This window comes from Beta vulgaris, chromosome 6 (assembly GCF_026745355.1).
Source record: "Beta vulgaris subsp. vulgaris cultivar EL10 chromosome 6, EL10.2, whole genome shotgun sequence".
Taxonomy (NCBI): domain Eukaryota; kingdom Viridiplantae; phylum Streptophyta; class Magnoliopsida; order Caryophyllales; family Amaranthaceae; genus Beta; species Beta vulgaris.
The window spans coordinates 14,456,538-14,469,156 of NC_079207.1; positions in this window are offsets into that span (position 1 = coordinate 14,456,538).

Below are 12,619 nucleotides of genomic sequence, written 5' to 3' on the forward strand. Positions count from 1 at the left end.
TAGGTATGTTAAATACTTAAATTTTAACTTTTTATGAGTTATAACATGTTTATGTGTGTGTGTGTATGTATATATATATATATATATATATATATATATTATATATATATATATATATATATATATATATAGTTTTTTAATTTCTCAGTTTCTTGCTTTTTTTTTTGTTGAATTTAATTGCTTGATTTATTTTTGTTGCTGAATTTTTTTATTTTTCGGTTTTTTTGTTCCTGATTTTTTTTATTTTTCGGTTTTCTTTTCTGTTGCTGGATTTTTTTTTCGGTTTTTTTTTGTTGCTTATTTTTTTATTTTTTGGTTTTTTTTTGTTGTTGGATTTTTTATTTTTTTGTTATTTATTGTTGCTTGTTTTTTAATTTTATTATGTTAATTTCTTCATTTCTTATTTTCTTGCTTATTATATAATATATGAATACTGCTCTTTTCATTTTTTTTTAGAAAATATTGCTGTTTTTTTCATTAATAGTATTGTTGTTTTTTTAATTTCTTGGTGTTTATTTCTTTTAGTAATATTATTAACTAGTGTTTTCAGTTTTAATAATGCTGTCTTTTTTTAGTATGAATAATACTGTTTTTTTCAATGTTAATAATGCTGTTTTTTTAGTACAAATAATGCTCTTGTTTTTCAGTTTTATTAATGGATGTAGTATTGGAAGTTTATATGGAATTGTGTTTGATTATGTAAATTATAAAACTAAATTTTTTTTTTTTGTTACTAAAAGTTGCTGTTTTTTTATTATATAACTTGGTTTGTTTGAGTGTTAGTATCTTAAAAGTTGTGATTTGTTCTAATTGCACAGAGTAATAACGAAACCATCCTCTAGTAAAAAAAGACCATTTTCAAATGACGAGGATATCACTATCATTGATGAGGAAGAAGAAAATGAAGAAGATATATAGTAATTTACCGGTTGATGGACGCACTTCAAGTGTGTGGAAGGATATGAACAAAATCACACAAGATGACAAGAGCTTGACAAAAGCGGAATGTAAGCATTGTAAGCATATCTTAACTGCCAAATCTTCAAGTGGAACATCTCGTCTAAGACGTCGTCTTAATAAGTGCATAGCTAAACGTAATGTTTCAATTAAAAGCTTTTTGGTTGGTTCTGAATGCACTTCTGGAGGACAAACTATGGCCTTAAAAAATCCAAAAATTGATCATGACCACCTTAGGAGAGCCATTTGTATGTTTGTTATTGCTAGAGCTCATTCTTTTTCATTAGTTGAAGAACCTGCTTTTAAGAACTTGCTTTCTATTGCTTGTCCTAGCTACAAAGTCTTGAGTAAGCATAGAGTTAGGAGGGATGCACTTAATAACTATGATGAGGGAAAAAAAGGTTGTTGAATCTGACTTACAAAATGCATCAAGTAGGATTTGTTTTACTTCTGATAACTGGAGAAATGATAGTACACACAAGATGAATATATTTGTGTATATGCTCATTGGATTGATACTAATTGGAAATTGCAAAAGAGGATTATTAGATTTGGTGCATTAACTCCTCCATTTGATGGTATTAATATTGTTGAGGATATTTCTCTATGTTTGTCTAAATGAAAAATTGATGGTAAGGTAGGTTCATTTACATTGGATAATGCAACCTATAATAATACAATGGCTAACCAAATTAAGAGACAACTTCTGAGGAATGGAAAGGAGCTTTTGTTTAATGGTGAATTCTTTCAAATTCGTTGTTGTTGCCATATCATTAACTTGATTGTTCAAGCCGGTCTTAAGCTCATTGATGGTGTTGTGGAAAATATTAGAGCAATTGGTAAACACTTTAGGTACTCAATTTTCAAAAAGAAAAAATTTTACCAAATTGCTCAACAAACTTATCATTTCGATGCTAAGAAAAGAATTTGTGGTGATTGTTGTATAAGGTGGAATTCAACTTATATGATGCTTGATCGGGCTCTTTATTTTCGAGCCGCTATTGATCATGTGGTGGAAAAAGATAATAGAAATAAAGATGTATCTTTTTGATGATGATGAGTGGCAAAAAGTGTATGTGATTCATGATTTCTTAAAGGTTTTTTATGATATCACAAATGAATTCTCATCTTATAAGACCCCCATCGTAAATAATTATTTCAAGGGTGTTTGGGAGATTGAATGCATGTTACTTGAAATGGCAAATGGACCACATCTTTTCTTAGTTGATATGGCTAAAGAAATTTGACAAGTATTGGTCGGATTATAATTTGTTGTTGTCTTGTGCTTGTGTTTTGGACCCTCGATATAAGCTTGGATTTGTTGAGTATTGTTACTTTACTCTTTATGAAGAATCTTATGCTAAAGATAAAGTGGCAAATGTTAGATCGTTGTTGTGTGAATTGCTTATAGACTATAGAGGTGTGGATGGGGGGGGTGTTGGTGGTAGTGGTGAGATAGGTGAGGGCACATCAAGCCATGCTACTAAGTTTACTAGTGGTAGTGGTAGTGATAGGATGATAAATTATAGTTCTTGGATGAGTAATAAGCAAAGAAGCATTGTAGATAAATCACAACTTGACCTTTATTTGGAAGATAAAAATGTTGCTCACACTTTGAAACTTGATGTGTTGGATTGGTGGAAAAATAATGGTGGACCTCGACATCCACAACTTGCGGCATTGGCTCGTGATATTTTAGCAATTCCTATATCATCGGTTCTCTCTGAGTCCGCTTTTAGTATGGGCAATAAATTGATTAATCCTTGGGGGGCTTCTCTTACATCAATGACAATTGAATCTCTCGCTTGTTATGAGGATTGGCTACGTGCAAAAGGTTTCTCTTTAGGTAATTATTTTCTTTTCTAATTTAGTAATTTGTATATAAAAAATTCTATATTGATTATTCATAATTCATACATATATATTAATCTCCAAATTGACTTTCTTTACTAAGATTTTACTCTTGTTTTGTAAGGTCACTCTCTCTTTTCAACTCAAGATGAAGAATGTGAGGATGGTGATGATCATGATCTAGATGAAGAATGTAAAATTGTTGGCTAATGATTTTGGAGTTTGTTGTAATTTGATACGTAACACCTAAGCACTCTACTATTTGCTTTTGTATTAGACATATGAATGTTTGGACTTTTTATTGTTTAGACTTTAGTTCATCTCCTTTGGTTGGAGTTTGAAAGATGTAGTATTGTAGTGGTATTTAACTTGGTCTTGGAGTCTTTGACTTCTTTTTACACTCTTTATTAATGTTACTTAACAAATTAAATAACTTGTATTGGATTTTTTTTATATTTGTATCGAATTTTCAGCATAATAATAGTGGACAAAAGTCACAAAACTAGTAGACAAAAAAGTCACAAAATTATTTAAAATGGAGCAAAAAAAGCAGGCTCGTTTGGCCAGAAAATGGCCCGCATGGGCCGCGCTTTTGGCAGACCAAACTGGCTCGCTGACATGGGCAAATTTTTGGTCGTGGGCCCGGCTCGATCTTTGATCAGGTCTACATTAACTATGTGAGAACCACAACTGGTATCCAATACTCATAAAGAAATAGAAGTCAAATTGATTTCTATAACAAATATACCTGAAGAGGAAGCACATGACTTCTTTTCCTCCAAGTATAGAGGGTCGTTCCTCTTCCAGTGTCCTATCTTTTTACAATGGAAGCACTTGCATTCCGCGACGACCTCTGGCTTGGCGGTTGGCTTTGGATTTTCAGCAATAAAGACAACTTGCTTGTCTTTGTCCTTCTTCCCTACCCATTTCTTCTTGAAACCCTTTCCCTTTTGAACCATCAAAAACTCTTTCTTTGGTTCCTTAGAGGTGTTCCTCTAAACATTGACCAACAACCCATGCAGCTCTTGCAAAGTCTTTTCAGACTCATTCATGTTGAAGGTCATCTTGAACTGATTGAAGTTGTCAAGCAATGAATGGAGAATGATGTCAATAGCCAACTGTACCCTGTAAGGGAATCCAAGTCTTCCGTGTTTTTGAAAAGACCCATCATAGAAAAAACATGGGGGCCAACAACTTGCCTACACTTCATGTGACATTATAGTATCTCCCTATCAGGGGTGAAAGTTATCCGGATAAAATCCAAAATTCAATCTAATCCAATCCGAATTAGTAATTTGGATCGGATTCGATCGTGTTAGGATTGTAATTTTAAAAAAAATTGGATTTTCAGACCAAATAGTAATATGCCTTGTATTATGTATGTGGATTGGGATTAAGTGTTTAACTGAAGTTTTTTTTAAGAAAAGCCTACTCCATTGCCCAGTTGGCGTGGCACTTCAACCCTTCCCCTAAAACTCTAACACCACTCAGTTCCTCATTTCCTATATTTACTAGGTTGTTGTTATGCTTAATTTATTTCATCAAAAAAACTAGAGTTTCAAAAAATCGAATTTTCAGATCGGATCCAATCTAGAGTATGAAAATTCGGATTGGATTGGATTGGATTGGATCGGATTCAAACTCTAATTGGTTTGGATTCGGATTGGAAAATTAAAATCCAAATTTTGTTCTGATCGGATTGAATTAGACCCTAATCCAAACCGTACTTTGAACTTTCACCCCTACTCCCTATTAGTCTAATACTGCTCAACTCGAGCCTGTGTCTGGAACATGGCCCGCAGCTCTTGCATGATGATATAAGCATCCTTATATTGGTTTCGAACCTCTTTTAGAGGTTCGGCTCCATGGCTGCTATCATAAGGCAAGTGACTGGTACATACCTATCATTGGTCTGCATAGCACGACGTTTGTCTGCTTCAGACAATTCATCAGTAATCATAGGAAGTGGGGTTTATAAGACATCCTCTCGACCCTCATACCTCAATACGGGTCTTAGGGTCCTTCCCCAATTTATGAAGTTTTCACCATTTAGCATGTCCTTTTCGAGAAAAGGACGAATGTTGAAAACAGAGTTGTTGTTATTAGTTATGGTATCTACAGACAGAAAATAAAACCACAGTTCATTTATATGTTTAGAAAACAACCTAAAAAAAACATGCAAAGGTTTCTAGGTTGGCCACCTACTCAATTTTTAATGTCCCATTTTGAAAGTGAATACAAGATCCTATCAACATGTAACACTAAGCAGACGTAGGCCTTTTTTCAACATTACATTTTCAAAGTAAGTAAACTCTTTTACTAATTATACTCCTTTATAATCCTTGTTTAGATTGGTAAACATCGCATGCTTAACTATTTGTTGCTTCAAAATCCAAAACGTTTTTGATGATTTTGTTAAGGATAACCAAACTAAGTTGTAACATTCGAATTTCACCTTGTCTTCCAAAATTAATGATAATACCCTGCGGAGGCATGACCTTTTTTTTTTGGCAATTAAGAGGCATGACCTATTACTATTAATTAAGGGTTTATAAATACTTTATTTCTGAAAAAGCTAACCTTAATATTTGCGGGACCTAAGTTTATTACGTTGTTATGAATTATTGAAATCTAGCGCATTGATAACCAACATACAATAAACTTATAAGCATAATAATAATAAAATGCATAATGAAATATGATCTAGCTAGTATGACCCCTAATCCTAAGAACTAAACATCTTGATTGGGCTTGGACTCTTCATGAATCTCCATCCACCTTAGTCATGGGCCTTCTCTTTTTGTGCTCGTCTTTAAATTACATAAATATCAAGATAATTTAAATAATATCTAAATTAAATAAATTACATAAACTTAAAGAGACGTATATCATATTTTAAATTACAAGAATAAATCACGATATGCATGTCGTATTTTCTAACTTAAATTTTGACCATACTAGTCATTCATAACAATTATATCGAATATAAAATGCCACATAATAATATCACATATTATACTTGCCAATAATCAAAATATTCAATATTCTTAATTAAAGCAAGAGGATTAAATATTTAAGTTATTCCTAACCACTTAAAGATTCTATCCTAGAAAACCTAACCTACTAATTCAAATTAGATTAAATAATCAAATTATGGAATTATTTAACTGAAAATTTGCATAATATTCTGAAAATTTGTTTTAATAATTTTCCAAAAAATATTTTTTTAAAAATTTTCTCTGTTGGGCAGTAGCAAAACTTACTGCAGCACTATTGCTGCTGCTGCATAAAGGTTGTTGCTTTGCCGCGGCCTTGGCTGCCTCCCCTTGACCACCTGGAGCAGCCACCGTGGCCCCACTAGCCAGTGGTTGTGCCACACAGCCGTCGCTGCTCCTCTTCCCTTCCTTAATTTTTTTTTGTTTTGTGGGAATGAAATTAAATCTAAAACTTCTTGTAAAATTAATTGTGATCTATTTGAATTAAACAAATTTTTTTGCCTAATTCAAAAAATTGATTTAAATATCCATTTTAATTAATTTTAGGGCTATTCATATTAATTAACCTCAATTTCATATAAAACTCTTTTTACATTTACATAAACAATTCATATATAAAAATCAAATTAATAATATGGATATAATTCTCGACATTAACATAAAATCTCAATTTTAATTAATTTTAGGATTATTCACATAAATTAATCTCTAATTCACATAAAACCCTTTTCACATGAATTATTTTTCATACATAAATAATTTTAAACATGAAATAAGATTAATAATATGAATTTAATTCTCAAAATTTTTGAAAAATTTGAGATCTAATATTAAATTTGAATTTCAAAAATTAGGGTTTTGTATTTTTTTAAATTTTCGGCCATCTATTTTGAATTTCGAAAATTTAGGTCAATTTTTCAAAAATAAATAAAATCGGCAAACCTATTTTCATTTTCAAATTTCAAAATTTTCAGGTCGAATTATTTTTAAAAACTTTCGGCCACTATTATTCAAAAATAGAGCAAATTAAATCTCTATTTAATTAATTCAATTAAATAATTCAATTTCTCCTCTTAATCAAATTAAAATTAATCATGCACATCAAAATAAATCTAATTATTATGACCTAAAAACTATATACAATAGGCTTAAAAAGTTGATACCACTATAGAATTATAAGTACTATAAGCGGAATTTCATGAATCATATTCATAAGCACTTAAAACAGGATCTCATGCATATACAATCTAAGATTACATAATAATTTTAGAATTAACCTTTGATGCGTGATTTCCACAAAATTCGTCGAGATCTGGAGATAGAACCGCAATTGTGATTCATTTACTTGGTCCACCAATCCAGATCAACACTCCACCAATGCTAGTTGGAAAGAAGAAGGGCTCTTCTTTTTCTTGGAGTTAATATTACATAGCTTTGAAATAGAGGGAAAAGAGGAGAGAGAAAATAATGAGATAAACTAATTGCATTATTTTCTAGTTTTCCCACCTAATTATAGGAACAAATTAGGTTAGAAATCCCCTCCCCTTACTCCTCTTTAGCCGGCCACCCTAGAGTCCTTCATGGGCTCTAGGTCTTTCTTTTTGTTGAACTAGATTGTTTAAGTGTGACCTTGTATGATCCATTTAACTGAGCTTCAGTTTTATTATTTACTAAACCTGAAGCTTTATAGCATTCTGGAGCAAGACGTATAGACGAACCAATTTAATGAACTAATTATCCCCATATTACGATCCATGTTATATTTAGTAATTGCATTAGAGTCGCGGACATAATTCCTTCATAACGCTCATGTAAGTGTTTAAATGAATGTTTCACTATAATCATTTACATATTAGGATTTCAATGCGTGTCCTTGGGTATATGATGACAATGATTAAGAGAAGGTAGTGTGTCTAATTGTTCTTATCATAACCTACGGTCATCAGACGACGAGACCATTAAATAGCCGAGAACCACAATTGAATATCTAAGAAGAACCATTGAATATCTGAGTAGAACACTTGAATATATCTGAGAGAAACTATTCAATATCTTAGAGAAACTTTTGAATATGTGAGGAAAATAATTGAATATCTAAGACAAACAATTGAATATATGAGTAGAACAGTTGAATAACTGAGATAATTTTTTTATATTTAAGGTAAAATTTTGATTAGCTGAATAATCTTTTTTAAAAAGTCGAGGTGAGAAGTTGAATATTTGAGACAGACATTGAAATAGTTGAGTTGACAATTCAATATTTGATATAAAATTGTGATTATCTGACAAATTCTTTTAATGTCTAGTTATCAACAATTGAATAGCTGAATTGACAAAGAGAATATCTTACAATGAAAATTGTGATATATTATTTGAATAATTTATTCAAGAAATTCAATACCTCAAACACATCCTTTTGCACTTTCCTCCACATCCATGACCTCCACCTCACCCCTTCCCACTCTTTATCCATCCAATCTTCTTTCGCCTTGTTCCTCAGTTATCTTCTCCATCACCGCCATCGTACTTCAACAATCTCTCACTAAGCATCGTGATAGCACATCGAAAGTAAGGAAGTCGGAATGCGGCGGCGATTAAAGGTTCCCCGACCTCCTCGTGTGAGATTTTGTTAGTCTTTGTTGAGGAGTGAGAAAGGAGGGAGACGGGAGCAGCACGACAACTGAAGCAAGGAAGTCGGAGTGAGATGACTATTCAGAGTTCCACAATGAAATCGCGTGAGATTTTTGTAGTCTTTATTGAGGATAGAGACGGAGTGAGATGTGGTTCTATTTGGGCTTCAATGGTGGACCTTCTGACCAAATGTTTGAGTCAGACGGTCTAACCCAATACTTTTATAATAATTAAGTACCAAACTATGACAATTTAAAAATAACGAAAGATAAAACTTTCCCTACTTAATGTTATTGTACCTTATGTTTCTTTGTGGTTTGTAGTCTCTTTATATACTTCCTCCGTTTCATAATATTTGCAACACTTTCTATTTCGGGATGTTTTAAAATATTTGCAACACTTTTTTTCTTTCCTTTTTTAGTAAGCTATGAAAGTGAAATTACTTAAATACCCTTACTTTTCCCCAATCTAAAATAATTAAACTACATATCTTTTCCCTAACTATATCATCTTCGACACACCACCATTCTTTCACCTCACCACCCCTACCACACCACATAAACCCAACCCAATCCCCACCACCTTCACTCTCTCTCCTTCCTCATACCCTCGGCGTCACTCCCTCTCCTCCCTCAGACCCTCGACTCCACTCTCTCCTCCCTCACGCCAATCTCTCTCTCCTCCCTCATGCTGCGAATTCGAGCCTGCTTCCACCACCACTACGACGACCGCTGCGAAGTCGAACAAACCCCACCACCACTACGACGACTGTTGCGAAGACAAAGTCGAACATATGTAAGCACCACTACGAAGATGAACGGTACCTTTCTCCTTCTTTCTCTCTTCTTTGTTCTCCTTCTTTCTCGCTCCTTCGATTATCTCCTTCTTCTTCCTTCGTCTTTGATCTATTTTTGGTTAGATCTGTAATGTGGTTAGATCTTTCTATATTTTAATTAGATTAGATCTTTTTTTTTAATTTGCTCACATAATCGTTAAAAGATGAAGATCTGTTTCTTTTTTTGAATCATTGTGGTTCTGATGGTGTTAGCGGGGTGGTTGTGGTGGTGGTTCTAATGGTGGTGGCGGGATGGTTGTGGCGGTGGTGTTGGCAGGGTGGTTATGGCAGTAGTGTTAGCGAGGTGGTTTGGGTGGTTCTGGTGGTCGCGATGGCAGGATGGTGGCGGCTGGCGGTAGTAGGGCAGTGATTGAAATATTATTAGTTAATCTAATTACATACCCATTCCCGTCTAATTGTATACTAAGAAAAATTGCCTCAAAATCCTCAATTTGAAAAGTGTTGCAAATATTATGAAACAGAGGTGGTATATATATACCCATCTAAGATGTTGTACATATACTTTTGCCGCTAGATATTCCCAAAATTATAAAAAACTCATAGAACTGTATAAAGAACATGCCAGATGGAGAAATTAGTCTCTTCTTTATAATGTCATATCAACGTATTATATGTAGAAGTTCACAACTTGTAGAATATCATCGTCATTTAAATATTTATTCTTATTTTTTTTAGAGAGCACAATCTATATAATCAATCTAAAAAAGCAATTGGACTATATTCTTGCTATTTTCCTAATCAACAACCTAATATAATACATAAATATCTATTTGATTATATAACTATAATATTATTATTAAATTTGCATTATCCTACATCATATGGTTAAATTACATCAATATATGTTATTAGCTCATTAGGGGTGTAACGAGACGAGACAGCTCGCGAGCTAATCGAATTCGACTCGGTTAGAGCTCGACCCGACATTTAGGCGAATTGAGTTGAGCAATTTGATACTCGACTCAGAAATTCGTGAAAAACTCGAATACTCAATAATCTATAGCAAAATACCTCAACTTGACATACTTTCTACCTTTGGGTTGCTTTTAATACGAGACTAATATTTGGGCCCGGGCGTTGCTCTGGGTTGGTACTGTTTTCCGAACTTGATATGCATTTTTTCCATTCCCATGAAAATATATTAAGGAGCACTCAGCATTTGAAAGGTACAAATATAATAATGTGGGCACTTAAAGCATGATTAAAAGTTGGTTGAGATGGTAATTGTGTGATTTGTAATAGTAAGAGGTCATGGGTTCAGATCTTGTTGCAAGCTAATTTTACTTTTGTTAATTGACATGACTTGTGTACAGTGTACGCATTGGAGAATTCTAGTGGCGTAACAAAGGTGCCACGTGACGTGTATACATTGTCACGCACGCCTTTAAATACATTTTTATAGATACTTGCAGGCTAGTCTAAATCTACTCGATCAAAACTTGACTCAACTCGAGCTCGACTCGTAATGCTAATGATACGAGTCGAGCTTTCTCAAACTCGAACTCGTTCGCATCATTTACACCCCTATGCTCATGTACTCATCCATGTGTAGAGCATTGAATAATGTAAGGGGGAACATGTGTATCATGCTTTAGATACACTAGGTGTATAATAAATACACTCAATTATTCCTCAAAAAAGAAAAACTCAACTAAGTTTGCTTGGTGTGTAGTTGGTTAAGGATTCGAACTTATGACCTTACCTCCTAATTAGGGATGTTAATAGTATGGTCTAGACTGTAGCAAAACGCAACTAAAACCGTTTTTTCGCAGTTGGGTTTGGTGGTTGAGTTACAGACTCCATTGGCTTTCGCAAGAAAGCATCTCGAAAGTTCCTTTCAAAAACATGGGTTGGTTTGTGATTTCAAGCAAATCGCGGTAGTTTGGGTTGAGTTTAAAACTTTGTAAAACCAAACCAAACCACACCATTTTTTTTATTAAGAAAGATAATTGTTCCGGAGACGAACCCCTACTAGGCTACTAGCATGCAGGGCACACCAGCTCAGATGCTGGATACAAGGCTAAACAGCCTAGAAGTAAATGTCCCAATATATTGTTGGGATGAGGATTCGAATCCTAGGTAATGCCCTGTAATTCGAGGTGGTACTCCAATGAGCTACCACATCTCTCTCACCAAACCGCACCATATATCGTAAAATTATATAGATGAATTTTATTTACTTATATTGGACATTTGGACTCTTTGTATCTGATTAGCTAGTTTAGGAGTATTATGTATTGAGTTTTCAACAACTTTATAGCACATATTTTGGTCACTTATGAGTTACTTTTATAACAATTTGTAGCTAATTAAATATTTTCCAACAACAAGTTTATAAATCTTTTCCATAGTCCATAAATATAAAAAGACATTATTAAACTGCACTCACAACACCAAATGGTCTAGAATATAAAAAATATGGTCAAAAAACTCATATTTGGATGGAAAATGGTTAAACCGTAAACCATGTCATACCATTTCATGGTGCAGTTTGGATTGATTTAGGAAAAAGTGGAATTTTTTTCATGAATAATGTCAAAGGGAGTATTAATTCTACCTATACGTTGAACTTGAAATTAATTTCATGGATATCATCCACGCATCCACGTAGGACAACACACCAAATGTTGGTTTTTTTAATAAAACCGCTATTCCTAGTTGCGGTTAATACCAATAATGTTTCACCGAAGTTGACCGCCACTTCAAATATCGGTTATATTTGTCCCTAATACAAGCTATAAGGTACACATATAAACCGCTACTCAGGTAGTGGTTCATTACAAAATAGATGCAACGCAAGGGCGCACAACGCGTACGTGGCCTGCATTTCCCCCTTTTCTCTTCCTGCCGATTTACGGTATAAATCGCTACACCAAGTAGCGGTTTTACCTCGTAAACCATTGACTTAACTTAAAGTGAACCGCTACTTTATGTAGCAATTTGCTTTGGCGAATTTTTTTTTCTCGTGCTGTCTTACATGGACGATATCCATGGAACTAATTTCAGGTTTAGCGTATAACAAGAATTAATACTGTCTTTAACATTATTCATGGAATAATGTCAAAAAAGTGTGGTGCAATTTGATTTAGAAAAATGTTAAACTGCATATATACAAATATATTAAAAGACGTTCCTATCAAAGGAACGGTGCCATGTGACACTCTACTCAAGCTTCTAATACATGTTTATGATCTTATTAAAAAAAATATAAACAATGTGTAGCTACTAGGAATCAACCATCTAACCTTTGAAATAAAATGTGAGACTTTAACCATCCATCTACTACAATTTTAATGTTTAATGTTTCAAAGTAAAACATAATAAAGTC